At 44.2% G+C, this 15,294-nt stretch overlaps 1 long non-coding RNA gene across 1 annotated transcript in view; it reads right to left on the minus strand.

Moving 5' to 3' along the window:
• Window positions 1-1,823: 1,823 nt before the first annotated feature.
• The window catches only part of LOC149874516 (uncharacterized), a 119,604-nt gene continuing 106,133 nt past the window's right edge, over window positions 1,824-15,294 (minus strand). The window contains exons 4-5 of the long non-coding RNA XR_016444255.1: window positions 5,996-6,176; window positions 1,824-3,425 (exon numbers count right to left, since the gene is read on the minus strand). This is a non-coding gene — a long non-coding RNA (uncharacterized LOC149874516). The remainder of the gene's footprint in view (window positions 3,426-5,995; window positions 6,177-15,294) is intronic.

Consider the following 15,294-nt stretch of genomic DNA (forward strand, 5'->3'; position numbering starts at 1 on the left):
ACAGGCTAGAGAGTTGGGCAGACTGGAACCAGATGAAGTTTAACACATTCCAGTGTAAAGTGCTGTATCTGGGGGCAAACAACAGTCCTCAACATACATAAAGGCTCAGTGGTGACACTTGAGATGCAGTTTCCCCCCAAACCTGTGCACTTATCTCATTGAAACTTAGCAGGCTTTGTGACCTCCACAGGGGCTAGCATGTCTGCAGTTTTGACCCCATGTGACATGGCTTAACACATACATGTGACATGAGTTTTGCTTTCAGGATTTTTGACTTGCCTCGTTTTGTTTCGAGGCTTTTTGACCATATCTATTTTGTCAATTTTGGGGTGCAGTTTTTCTGAACCCCCTGTACATATCTGCTTGAAACATGGCAGACTCTGTGGCCTCAGCAGGGGCTAGCATCCCTGCAGTTTTGATCCTGCTGTGGCTTAACACATATACATGACACACGTTTGGATCTCAAGATTTTGGGGTGTGGTTTCTCCAAACCTCCTAAACCTATCTTCTTGAAACTTGGCTTGCTTTCTGCCCTCAGAAGGGGCTACTATTTCTGCAAGCTTTATCCAAATACAGCTAGAAATGAGAAAGTTATAGGCCATTTTGACCTTCCCCATTATAGCCTATGGGCAAAACTTCAAAACAGCGTTGAAACTCCCCCCTCCCCACGCTAGACTGGGCAGGGAGCTGACTCTCTGCCCCCCGCCCAATCTAGCAAAATGTCAAAACAGTGAGGCTATTTCAATGCTGTTTTGATGAAGCAAAACAGAACAGCTCTTTCGAATTGAAATGAAATTTGAAACAGAAGGCTGTTCTGTCGAAACCTTAAAACTCAAGGCAAAACAGAACGGTACTGTTTCACACAGCCATAGGGTCTAGCAAAAGGGTTACACGGCATTCTTTTCCAGAATAGCATCTTAATACTTCAGATCTGCTGGTAAAATTGCATTGTTCGGCTTATCCCTGTAACCCTGAAATCTTGATTATTCTCTATTCTTTTGTCAGTATCTTAAAAAATTAAGTTAAGTAGTTTTTGTGGATTCTTCCACTAGATCCACACTTGGAGCTATGAGTTCCTCAACACTGGTGAAACTGTGAGTTCTGTTTCACCCCATAACTCAGTACAGTGCATCTTTAATTGATAGAGCCCTTTTAATTTTATTGAAACTTACTCTTTATTTCAAGTCACTGTAAGACACTTGGCTCTGTATGACCATTCCAGCATCTCCAGGCTCAGTTGCCTGATAGGTTAAATTGTTTCTGTTATTTTAACTAGGAAAAACAGCCAGAGTTATAAACTAATCTCATACTCACATTTCAGGCAGCAGGACAGCTCTGACTGGCAGGTTTTGTGACCCTAAAAATGACTTCTGGGAATCATCATCAAACATCAGGTAAAAATATCAGGGGTTATTTATGCATTTTTCTGTACTGTGGGAGGAAGGAAGGAACTGATGTAGTTAAAGCAAGAAGATTTTATTGATTTTTGGGGGTTTTTGCTACAAATAATTCCCAATGTAAGACCCAACTGCACTGGCACAGGTTAATAGTAAATTTCTTCCTGATATCTTAAGCCTGAAGCAATCTTCTTCAAAGATAGTCTCTTTTTTTTCTAACCCCTCCTCAGCCTTCAGCTTCTAAATTGAAGCTATTTCATGTTCAGGGAAGATTTGTTTCTAACCCTCCTCCATTAAATTAACTAGCCCCAGCCTAAATTGACTGACTTGTGCATCAACTATAGACAGTCTTGCCCCGCACAGGAGCACTAATGAATTCTGTGTCTTTATATACCTGATCAACCAACTGAGACAGATTAGTTTTAAATTGTCAATAATTCATATTTATTACATGGAAAAATGGTTACAGAGACCTTAAAGAATCATAATCAGCCCTTCACCTAAACTCGGAGGTGAAGCAAGTAACGAGCTGTCAACTAAGTTAACACCAGTAGTTGTGGTAGTAAACAACACAGAAATAATTTGGCATACCAAAGGATTTGTGACAACAATAACTGTATAGCATCTGGGAGAGGCTATTCCAAATGTGGTCTGAAAGTCTGATATATATGAATCTACCTCCAAAGGAATATTCAGAGGGATAAAATGGCCAAGTGGATTAGGAAAACAGTAAGTGAAACTCTTTCACCGAAGTACTAAGTGTAAGCTGCATGATGCTGGGGAAACACTCTGAGAACCATCACTGCTGGAGAGGGGATATGGTTCTTTTATGATTAAGAGATGAGCACATTGGAGAAGCCTCAAAATATTTAAATGCCAACAATGGTGGGGGGGAGAGAGAGAGTGAAATCCTGGTTTCATTCAAGTCAGCGGAATCACTTTAATGAAACTAGGATTTCATCCCAAAGAGGGATGTTCTCTAATGAACTAGGTCACAGAAGTTGAGAAAAACAGTTTGGAAGTATACTCCACACCTAGGAACTGGTTCTGCTCCTACAGAGGTTAGCCACAGAACTACCTCTCCTGCTGGATCCTTTGAGAGGAAGCATATTCTCCCACAGCCAGCCCTGTCTCCACCATGACAAGAAGCCTTGCAGGCTGGATGACCCACCTTCACAGGCCAGATTCAACAGGCAGAAGTGTAACTCACAAGTTTTGTACATGAGGCATAACTTTTTTAACCAAAAGACACCTGCTCCTGCTGTGTCTCTTCAGCCAGCTTCTACTGCCAAGTGGCTCAGGGCTGTTTCTGCCCCTCTCATATAGCTACTGGCATGGGACTGTTTCTGCCTGTTTCTGCTGTGCCCCCCACTCCCATCTAATATGCTGCAGCCTGTGGACCCTCTCCACAGACCGTCACCTTGATGGGTTGGAGAGCCTGGTGTATACCAATGACCCTAAGAGCAACACCATTGGGAGTCTTTTACTTCTGGTAGGGTAATCCATGGCAGTAAAGTCAAAGGTGAGGTATCAGGTGAAGAACAGTCCAACTTAACTTAAAGACCTCAATGGTGGAGCAGGCGGATGAAGATGGCATACTTCTCAATGGCTGCAAAGGCAGATGAAGGATGCAGTGAAAGATAACCCCAGTTGTCTTCAATCTCCTTGCCACTGGACACAGGTTTCTCCCCTACCAAGATCTGCTGCTCCTCTACCAAATTGCTGATGTGCCTTCTCACATAAAACAAGTCATGCACAGGCTTCTCCCACTGGACCCAACATCTACTACAATAACCAGTCACCAGTACCCAAACCTCTACAAAGCCATCCTTTTAACCACCACCTGTGGCATTTGCCAGAAAGTCTGTGGCTCTCGGATTGACCTTAGCCATCAACAGACTCATCTACAACCCTTTACATGGGAGTGATCATCTTCAACCATGAGGGATCACCACCACCGCTGATGGACGGTATGCTTGACAATCCTGCCTTGGAGGATTGCCATGATGACGTGGCATGTATCCACATCTAAAAAGATAAAAAATAGAAGTGAATTAGAGCATTTATATTTGATACACATCAAACTGATTTTAAAACATGTGAGAGAGCCTGTCCCATTCTAACTGATCTTTCTGAGATGGCATTAAAAGAATGAAACTCCATTTAAAAGAAAGTGAGGACAACATAATGTTTTCTTACAACCTAAAATAAAAGATAAGAAATGCTGAAAGCTAAAACAGCATGTATTGGGCCAGATTATCACTGTTGTCCTAATACAGCTAAGATTGAAGTATGGGCAAATATATCTATCTATTGTGTCTTTACCTTTGGGGCACAAAGCTAACAAATGACAGGAATTCATAAAGTACCATTGCCGATAAGAAGCCTGAATGAGGGATGCTCTTCAGGATTCAATAAAATCTGCCAGGGAACTTGTGAGAGGAAAAAAGCAGAGAACTAGCCATTTTTGACATATAACTCTACAATTTCCACATTCTGTCAAATATAGGCGCTCTGAAGTTCAATCTTTCTGTTTCATTCTAAAATGTCATAAATGAATGAAATTCCACTGTCCAGAATACTTTCCCTGCCTTGTTATCTGCTATAAATTCATCCAAAGATGATAACTTGTTTTCCACTGAAAATATTTCCCAACGAGGATAGAAGCTTCTCAAATGATCCAATATCCTTTCTGATTATCATGATGGAGGGTCAATACATTCACTGTCATTGGTTTGATTTTCTAATCTTTCTTTATTGATAAAGATAGGACAAGATTGTAGCTAATAAAAGGAATTTAATTTATTAAAAATATTTATAGAACATCCATTTATACTTTCAAAATTGGCAGTGATTTGTTTCCATTTGTGCTCACTCACTGGAAAATAATTTAAGAAAGGAAGAAAATAAGTTGGACCTAGTCTATTTGTGCATTACATCTAGGATGACTGAAGGTAAACAGATATCATATATGGTCAAGTGTATGCTTAAAAATAATTACTAGATTTCAGTGTAATAATGTCTTTTATATTTGGATTTTAAATGTATTACCAATGTTTGCAGTCCCTGGTTTTTATTTTCAGGTTTAAGCCCTTTTCCCACAATTCTTTGGGTCCCTATTACTATATCTAACATAAATACAAGCAGCCCTTGACTTAGGATGTTTTGAGTTCTGCCAAACGGCACTTATGACTTTTATAAATTTATACCCTGTTTTGAGGTTCTGATGCCAGTTTCAACTTTACAACGCTGGTGACAGCTGCCTCCAGCTGGTAAGTCTGGTGTGGTGGGGGAGGGAAGGGGCATAGGGAGCATATCAATGCCCCCACAGTGAGGGAAGGATTGAGGCTGGGGCTAGGACAGGGGCTGGGGCAGGGAGGGGGTGGGGCAGCTCCCACTGCTGCATGCCACTGGTCCAGGAGAGCATGGGGAGACCATGGTGAATTTTAGGGTGGCCGCAGCCCTCCACTCCCCAACCTGACCTGATCTGGGGGCACATGCCCCCCCCCATGCCCTGCCACTGCTCACCCAGCTGGAGCGGGGAGGGAGGGCACAGGATAAAGCCGCTGCTCGTCCAGGAGGCATGGGGAGGCTGGGGCAGCTCCCACTGCTGCATGCCACTTGTCCAGAGGCAGCACAGTGGCTGGGTGAGTGAGTGGCAGGAGGTCATAGCCCCTGCTCCCAGCACCTTTCACTGCTCACCCACAGCACAGTCCCAGCCCCAGCCCCATGCCCCCCTGTGCAGATTCAGAGGCGCACACACCCTCACCATGCACTCTTGGACTGGTGGTGGGAAAAGCAGCAAGAGCTGCCAGATGAGATGCTCCCAGGCCTGCAGTGCTCAATGGTGGGAGCCATCCCACCCCCTCTCTATCCCCACCACCCCAGCTGGGCAGCTTTTTCCCTAGCCCCAATCCCTCCCTTGCTGTGGGGGCATTGGACTGCCCCCCCACTTCTTTCCTCCCCCCTCCCGACTTAATTCAAGCTTTCCTGAGGAATAAATTGCCCCACAGCTGGGGTAGCTCCCCTCCCCTGTGGAAATTCTTTCCCCAACAATTCATGACTCCAGGGCCTGGATGGATGGTCCTCTTCCCCTTGGCCGATTTTGCTCCTCATGGGCATGGCCTCCCAGTCCACTCGCTCTGTTTGGGCTGCTGCCCGCAGGTGGCCCTGTGGACCATTGTGTGCACTGAGGGCTCTGCCTTCTGCTGGGGGTTGGAGGCCTGGGGCACCTCATGTGGCACTGGGGCTCAATCCACTCCCAGACCCTCCATGCAGCATCACTTGCATTGAATTCTCTGGCTGCTTGCCAGAGATCACAGACCCAAGCCACCTCAAGTTGCTCCCAGGGTCTCAAGCTTTGTGCACCGCTGTGTGCACTGAGGTCCCAAATGCTCCCAGCTGGGAGTTGCAGACCTGAGTTGCCCCCCGTGCCACTCCCAAGGTCTGGGCTCTGCACCAGCCTGTGCACTGGGTCCCTGGCCTCACACCAGGGGTGGCAGACCCAAGCCACCTCGAACGGCTCCCAGGGTTTGTGTGCTGTGCACCAAACGTGATACCGTGTTCCCCATGGAAAAGCTGGGGACACAGCCACTCACTGCTTCCACTCGCAAAAAGGCGTCTTTGCGCTCTTCAGGGTGCTGGTTCTTCCCGCTGGCCAGATCACACCAGCTTTTCTTAGCCTGTCCTTTTCTCTGTCCCTTGATGCATCTGCTGCATGCTGGGCACACAGCTCCTTTTATTCATTCTGATGGCTCCATCTCCGAAATCTTGCCAGACCTGCAGAACACAGGCTTCAATTGGGTCTGGGAGGCCATTTGCCCTCGCCCCTACTCCACACCCGCTCTGCATAAGGGGCAGGGCCAGCCTCGCCCAGCCTTACCCGATTGATGGATGGGCTCCACCAATCAAAATGAAGATTTTCCAAACCCATCCGCCACAGTGGTATTGACATAATGTATATTTCTATGTAATATATTACATATATTATAATAGTGTTTACATAAACAATTGAGAACCAGTGCTTTTTGTTGCACGTAATACAACTTGTCTAGATGCAAAGCTAAAGCCAAGTATAATTGGCAAGAGAATATGGCACCAATCCCTTAAAGCGCAACTTGGATAGCTTTTAATATAATTTATTCCATTTTTAAGATGTGTTTCTCTTGACACTGGTTTTATCATGGTGGCTGGTGACCTGTATAATTGTTTCATGGTGAAAAATATAAAGTGAAATTGTAATAACTATAGGGTCTTCCTATCACAGAATTCAACTCTGATTGTATTTAGATGTTTTTACTATTATATTCTTTTGAATTTGGGGGGTTTTATTCTGCCTTTTATCAGTTTTGATTTGTGTCCTAAATCAAGGAATTGCCTGAATGTGTGCAGGCTTATTGGAGAACAATCTGAACAATCACTTAACCCACCTACTATGGTTTTCATTTTCTTCTGCATGAATGGATTAGCCTGGTTACTAAATCCAATCTTCCAATATTAGGCTCTACAATTACATTATCACATTGGGCTGCCAGCCAGAAACAGTGGACTTTTTGAGTAACTTATATACTTAATATGACCAGCATCAAATGAAAAGGAACAAATGTAATCAGACTGAATTATCACAAGGTATCATGGTTCTTACTGCTGTGAGAGACCTGACTTTTTCATATGCTCTTTTTCTACTCAAAAAAATCTTCATATTATTTTAAAACTTACTTAGTAAGAGTAGTAAAAGATATCTGAACATTTATAGGGCACAGCAAGATCTGTTGCCATGGTCCAACATGCTCTGGTCTGTCAATTACCACTGAAAGTTCTTATTTTCCAAACTAAATTTTCCTAGGATATATTTTATTTGGGATTAACGTTATGCTGAAATGAGAAGAGAAATCAGTGTATTCAGATGATGTGCAATAGCAATCCTCCATGCACTCATTCATTAAATGAACAGAGCACTAGTTCCAAACAAGTCTCAAACCACAGTTATCTAAGAATACCTTAACGATATTAAATATCAACCTGCTGAACCATAATTCTATGGTTTATTCAGTGGTACTTATAAACACTTACGCAGCTGTTTCTAGGGTTCAGGAACCCAGTATCACCTATGATGACGGACTGTAGTTCTATTCCAAAACAGGAAATGTAAAAATGGTTTGATATTGTTCCACTTTTAAATCCTGTTCCTATACTATTGAAGTTGCTGGGCCTGATTTTCATTTAAACCAATTCATCTAGTACTGTAAAACAAACTTGAAATAGGTACATCTTTCAAGCTTCATTAGATAGGCAGAGCAATATAAAATGGCCTTATCATAAATGGGAACCATGATCAATGACTGAATTTCATGGGTGCAAAGTCAGAACCTTATTGTGTTGGAGTGATGTTGTAGCCATGATGGTCCATGAAATATATGAGAGGCAAGGATTGCACCTACAAATATTACTTTTGGCCTTCAGTAATCCAGGTTGCTTCTGTAGCCCAGGTAACTCGGGTATATATTCCCCTTTTCCTGCTGAAGGGAATTGTTAGCTGGCAGGTGTGCTGTGGGGGAACTGCAGATCGCTCAGTTTTCCGCCATACCTGTAGAAGCAGGCCAGGGCAGTCAGGGGACTTAACTATATACAAACTTATTTACATTAACTTATCACAAGGGAAAGGAACATGGATATAAACATATATCATATATATCTTTTTATAAGATATCTAAACAAATAACATAAACAATACCCTCTGGGTAAATGCTACAAAACCTTACACCAGTGCTCCTGATACAGGTATTTGATCTGAAACAGATAAACCCCAAAATAAACATAGAAAGCCAACAGATACACTATAGATAAGTATGGGTGAACAATAAATAAGCCACAAATAAACAACAGGTGAAATAATAGCAACAAGGGGTCCCAGCAGAGCCCTAGGACTCTACTCGTTTACAAACGTGAGGGTTCATGAAATATAAGGCATGACATCACACCACTTATGGTGCAAGAGCCCCAAAGATAAACTTAATCCCAAGGGGAAATCCCAGTGTCCTTGGGCTTTTCCCAAGCCCTACAAGGAAGCTGGTAACTTTAGGGGGGCCCTCCCAGTGGGACCTCCACTTTTAGGAGCCTTTAACTAGCTTGGGGGGGGGGGGGAGGGAAACTCTCCCTCCCCTGTGGGAATCCTCTTTTCCCTGCAACTCACAGCTCCCAGGCCTGGAGGGTAGCCCTCATCCTCTACACCAAGCTGCTCTCTCACCTGCAGTGGGCTTCAGGGTGGGGGTGGCTGTCCCCTGGAGCAGGGCTCCTCTATGCAGGGCTTCTGGGACCTCTGGCTCAGCCCTGTCTGCTGGCTCAGTAGCTCAAGTGGCATCTGGTTCCCTGGACTCAACCTTTTGCTATCAGTCAGAGTCCTGGGCTGTCTTGTGCAGCACCAGGCTCAGGCCGCTCCCGGACCCTCTGTGCAGCACCTCCTACACTGAGCTCCCAGCCTCGTTTCAGGGGTTTGAGGACCTGAGCTGCCCAAGTGCTACAAAGGTCCTACTCCATGCACTATCCTGTGCACCCTGTCTCTGGCTGCATGCAAAAAGTTGCAAAGGGGAGGGGGGGAGAGCTCCTCTCCCTCTCCCCTCAGGCAAGGGGAGTGACCTAACTCCCCTTGCTGCCTCCTGATTGGTGGATGGGCTCTACCAATCAAAACAGCAAGATTTGGAGCTTGGGTTGAGTCCCAGGCTTGAAAAGGTAAGCCTGCTACACTTCCTTATATGCTGCCAATTAGGTCTCCACAATGCTTGAAAATTAGGCAGCTGGGTGCAGGAGGATGGTTCAAAGAAATGTGCTTAGGTTCTCTGTCAAGTCAATGGAGAGACCTACCTGCCACAGAAGGGCAATTCAGAGAACCCTGACCAAGAACACAGGAGTCATAAGGACCAGGGGAAGCCAGCAAGGGCATGGGGATCATAACTCTATGGCCTAAAGGTTAAAACACTCAACTGGGGAAGGTGGCAGGGGAGGAAGGACAGAGACCCTGCTTCTGGTTCCTGTTCCCAGGATTATGTCTCTTGTTTAACTAGTGACTGTTTAATATGGCAGGTATACACAGATCAGGGACAAGGACTAGAACTCAAGACTGCTACTGTGCCTCTTGATTCCTCTCTTATTGGCTCTGTGACGCTTGCATTCTTGATACACAGTTTATAGGAGGAACGGTGAATATCCCCAGCTAGATTCATCTGCAGTCTGGTGAGTCACCTGGATGGTGGGTCAGTTTAAAACTCCTATGATTTATAAAGGCCTATATATAACCCAAGTCTTCCACCTCCTAAGAAAGCGTTGTCACCTCTGGGCTAGCACATCACAGTAGGTGCCACCTCCTCCTCCAGCCATACTGTTAAGCAACCACGGCTGCTGTCCTTTTTTTCTGGATTCAATGCTTCCAGTGTGTCAGGCATCCTCAGAGCATCATTAAACCTGGGATTCCTGTGTAAGGCATCCTCAGACCTTAATACAATGGGTCACTCTGGGAACTTAGGCAGAGTTTAAGCACACTTCAATTCATATCTGCAACACAATGGAACCCAGATAGAGGGACATGGTGGATGCTTATATTATGTTCTCAATATTATCTCTTTTTTCATGTTGTTTGCTTTATGATTACAAATGGTTTAATTCCCAAAAATGAAAGGTTTGCACCTGGACAAGGAAGTGGGAAAATACTTTTCAAAGACACCCAGTCACTAGTAATTAAAGACCAACATGGAGAGAGAGCTGCTTTGAAGTCTATCCCTCATTCTTCCTCCCTAGTGCATAAAGGATTTTGGAGATCCAGGGCAGACAAAGGAACCTTAAGGAGGACAAGAAGAGCCATAAAACATATAGAGGGACACAGAAGCTATAAGGAAACAGAATGAGTAGTGGGATTACCTTGACATGCCAGACCTTGCTAGGACCTAGGTAAGAGAGATACATGTAGACAGTTATGTGACTGTATTCATATACTGCTCATATCTCCCAAAGCAGTAGCCTGCAGGCAGCTGAATTCAGTGGGGCCTGCTGAGCAAGCCTCATTGGTAAGCAGTGTGCTGCAATCCAGTGATCTAATCTCAACAGCGGGGGAATGAAAGCAGTTGGGCTAAAACCCTTTTCCTTGCTAAACTTCAGTTCTTACTGGCAATGCGTGTTTTGGAAAGGCTCTTTTGGGGTCACTGTATTCATACAATGCATCACAACTCTCAAGGGGGTGTCTTGCAAGGAAGCTGAATACAACTGGGCATGCCGAGCAATCACAGTTGGTGAACAATATGCTGCAACTCAGTGACCCTGTAGAAAGCCTGGGAGAACTAAAAATGGTGAGAGAATGATGGCATTTCACCCTACAAAGTTGAAGGCTCAGAGTCCAGCTTGGGGAGGTTTTGCATTCAGAGAAATTGATAGATAGAGGCATAGCAAGATATACAACTGTTCAAGGCAGAAATGGGATGGGGGCAGGAAAAGGGGAATTATGTTGACCAGTGGAGAAGAGGAGGGGGTGGAGGAGAGGCAAGTGGAATCTAAACCTGCCCCTGCTCTCTGCATTCAGGCAGAAAATGCTGCAGTATGAACTTGGCTACTGTAGCTTAAGGGTGAGCTTGCTGCACACACACTGGTACAGAAGCCTGGCTAGTATGGATTGATCAGAACATTATAGATATTATCTACTATCTTGAGTGGAAGGTGGGAATGGAATAAAATACTTGATGGATAATGTGACAGGATATTATTACAATCTGAAACAGATTTAGGGTCTTCCAATGGTGTCTTAGCTTCAATGATATCCAGGCCTTCTTAATGTCTGCCAAAAAAGAATTTTAAAAAATGAAACAAATTACAGGGTAGGGCATTCAGAATGTTATTATAGAAAGTGAAGCAACATAAATGATAACCAAGCTACATATGCAGAATAAGACAATACTGTCCCAGCTAGTTATGTGCCAGATGCTTAATGTGAATTGGAATAGGCATAGTAGGCATTGTCATGTAAAACTATGGATGATGAGAGTGCTATCCCTGTGAGAATGCAGACAAAAATGAAAGCAATGCTACAGCAGAAGGTTAAGTACACCTGTTATGTAAGGTGTTACAAATTCAGAAGCACTCATTCCTTTCCTCCTGCATAACCCAAAATCTGTATTAAACTAGAATTAAATGTTGAATACCCTTCCGTTCCATCAAGGTAAAAATATTAAAAGGGATGCTGGAATTATTTCAGAAATAGGCACAGACTCAGGAAATTTCATAGACATTATAGATTTCATAGACATTAGGGCTGGAAGGGACCTCAGGAGATCATCGAGTCCAGCCCCCTGCCCAAAGGGCAGGAAGTCAGCTGGGGTCATAGGATCCCAGCAAGATAAGCATCCAATTTACTCTTGAAGGTGTTCAAAGTAGGCGCTTGAACCACCTCCGCTGGCAGACTGTTCCAGACCTTGGGGGCTCGGACAGTAAAGAAATTCTTCCTTATGTCCAGCCTGAAACGGTCTTGCAGGAGTTTGTGACCGTTCGACCTCGTCATCCCTTGGGGCGCTCTGGTGAACAGATGTTCCCCCAGATCCTGGTGGTCACCCCTGATAAACTTGTAGGTGCCCATCAGATCACCCCTGAGCCTGCGCTTTTCCAGGCTAAAGAGTCCCAAGTCTCTCAGCCTGTCATCGTAAGATCTGTTTTCCTGACCTCTGATCATGCGCGTGGCTCTCCTCTGGACTCTCTCAAGCTTCTCCACATCCTTTTTGAACTGCGGAGCCCAAAACTGGACGCAGTACTCCAGCTGCGGCCTCACTAAGGCCGAGTACAAGGGGAGAATGACGTCCCGGGATTTGCTCGAGAAGCATCTATGGATGCACGCCAGCATTTTGGTCACTTTACTAGCCGCAGCATCGCATTGGAGGCTCATGTTCATCTTGTGGTCAATGATGACTCCCAAGTATGTATAGGTATGGTAAAGCTTTGAAGAAATTGAAATGTTAGGAGCATGGAAATGCAGCATAAAGACACCTAAATAACCTTCGTTCTCCTTCATAGTGACACTATCCAGTTACTATACTGCTATAATATACTAATGATAACTGTAACAGTCCTAGATCAAATTAAAGGTATTTTAAGACTCACATAAGGGTTTTTTCCTCCTTTATTGTGTTACTTTGCAAAAGTCAGTCACATACCGTTAATGTTTTTACTTAACTTACTCTTTAAAGTACAAGATCCAGTTTCATCTACAGTACCATAAGTAGTCCTTCTGTAATACTTAAGTCATATTGAGTTATATTTTAATAATAGTGAGTTCACCTCTGCCAGCTTCTCTAAAATCTGTCACTACTAAGATTTTGGATGCAAATTGGGAGATTATTGGCATGTATACACATTACATTATTTTGACACAATAAACTTGGGCACAGTTCATGCCAGAGTTTATTGCTCCTAGGTGTAGTGTTTACACATGTACCTGGGACCACAGCATGTTGACCCTGGGCAGCACAGACCTGGCTGGCAGGGGACCTTGGGGGGTTAGCTTGTCAGCCCAGAGCTACTCCTGCCCAGCTCAACGTGCTGCAGATGGGCTGGCTGGGACACAAGGGGTGCCTATACACTTGCATCAGGGCTGTTCCAATCAACTGTTATTATGATTAAATCAAGTCTGCTGGAGCAGTGTAATTACTGTGCTCCAGCAGACGCCAGCATCATGTGTATCAGTGACCCCATGCTGCAAAATGGTGACGGGGTGCTTTAACTAAAGCTCGTTTGACAAGCTTTAATTAAAGCACCCTCACCACCAGTTTGCAGCACAGGAATGCTGATACACATGACACTCCGGGAACTTCAGTTAGAGTGGCTCTTGAAGCCACTCTAATTAAAGCACCTTCTCCCTGCATCCTGCTCACCACCCCCCTTAAAAAATGGGGGCTAGCCTTGGCCAGAGCCCATCTTCTCTGCCTGAGCACTGGGGCCAGTCCTGCCCCCAGGCTGTCACTGACAAGAGTCAGCAAAGCCTTTGTCCCCAGGTCTGCCTGTGTCTTCTCTCTGGGTACCATAGATGCATCCACACAAAACCCCCCCTGCTTATTTGATGAATTTGATGAAGATGAATTTATCTTATTGCATATTGTCCTGGGTGCAGGTGAGCAAGTGCTGAATGGGGATCAGCTGCTATTTTACCTCTGCTCGCAGCTAACTTGTCTTCAGAACTGATTCATCTGCACTGATTTCTGGCAATGGGCAAATTCCTTAATGGAAGTAAAAAAAATATACTTGAACATGCCCAAAATATACATCAGCAAACCAAATGTAGATTGTGAGGCACACTTACAGTGCCTGTGTTCAATACAGGATGCCGGAGCAGAAGCCCATGAGTCCAGCTCACAGACATGGAGTCCCAAAAAACCTAGGATACTTTAAATAGCCCATAAAGAAGCAGAGTGTTTCTCTGTTCTTGTGTTGTAAAGCCAATTTCTAATAACCCTGATCACCCAAGTAAATGGTTTGGAACCACGTGTACATGGTTCATACAGCTTGTTACAGAGTCTGAGCTGCTGGGAGTCCCATATGAACATATGTAGTGCAGGTAGATTTTTTTGTCAGGTTCCCACATTGTTTTATTAGTTACCATTGTCGAGTTCTCACTTTTCCTGGATATATGAATAATAATATCCAATGGTCTTGCTAGTCTTACTGCGGTATATGCAATGTAACTTTACGGGGCCAGCAGTTGAATGACCCAGTCTCTCCTCGTGATGCCCTGTGGGTGTGGTTTGCAGTGGGGGATAGTTGTATTTCTCCCTGCAAGCTGTGAGCATGAGAGTTGGTGAATCCTGTTCCTAATAAAGATAAAGCTGTTTACCACCCCACCAGCCTCTGCCGAATGGTGACTCGAGGACAGAACCCTAAAGACATGGAGGGCTGAGCGAGTCCCCCATCCCTGAAACCCAATGGTAGAGTAAACATTATACTTAATGTAATGTTGTTTTCTAAGACCCATTCAGCAACAACAAACCATCCGCCTCCCTAGGACACACAGTGTCTATGATGTTCCCCTTAGGAAACACCTCACATTCTTCATTGGGAGGAGAGGAAACTCTATCCCTGCCTTCCCAGTCTGCTAGCTGGGATTCAGACATTCTGAAATTCTAGTTTAGGGGAAGGGGGAAGAGATACATTCAGGGGTGGGTGAAGCCAACGTATCAGGCTGATCAGGTGAAGCTGCTGAGTACTATATACTTGTAAAAAAAATGGGAATAAGAGTCAGGTATGTGTGTACGTGTAAATTAGGCAAAGTCTTGCCTGAAATAAATTAGTAGCACCCCACTTTCTTACTGCATCTGAAGACTTTTGTGGGGAAAAAAGTTAACAAAACATAAACTGTGTTTCTTGCTTCTGGTACTTACAATCTATAATATCTGTTTTCTACCCCTTGCATTCTCCAAAGAGATTTCAGATGCGGTAAGCAGCTCCTTACATTCAGAAGTATTTTGTAATGTCCTGATGCAGACAATAGCTTGTTCGAATCAAGTTTGTGTTTGTCTGAGACTTAGATTAGCTCTCAACTCTGGACCAAAAAATCTCTCTGGACTTGCCTAGTTCATTTTTAAAAAGCAAACAAAACAAACAAAAAACCCCACTTTCATGGACAGAAGGGATACCACTTTAAAATATGAAATTTCAATTTAGGTGCATGGGGGAGTTGTTTGCATTAGAGTCTTGGTTCTTAACCTGGCACATGGTTTTGATTCCAACACTAAAATATTTCTGCTTATGCCTGTTCTTGAAGGGTTACAGCTTTGGATGATAGAAGGTAATGAGAGAGGATTTCTCCTTATCTCTGTCTCCAACCTCCTTCACCATCTTCTTGTTTTTCAAAATGAATTTGTATTAACCACTTGAG

This window comes from Crocodylus siamensis, chromosome 1 (genome assembly GCF_052110815.1).
Source record: "Crocodylus siamensis isolate JL-2025a chromosome 1, ASM5211081v1, whole genome shotgun sequence".
NCBI lineage: Eukaryota > Metazoa > Chordata > Crocodylia > Crocodylidae > Crocodylus > Crocodylus siamensis.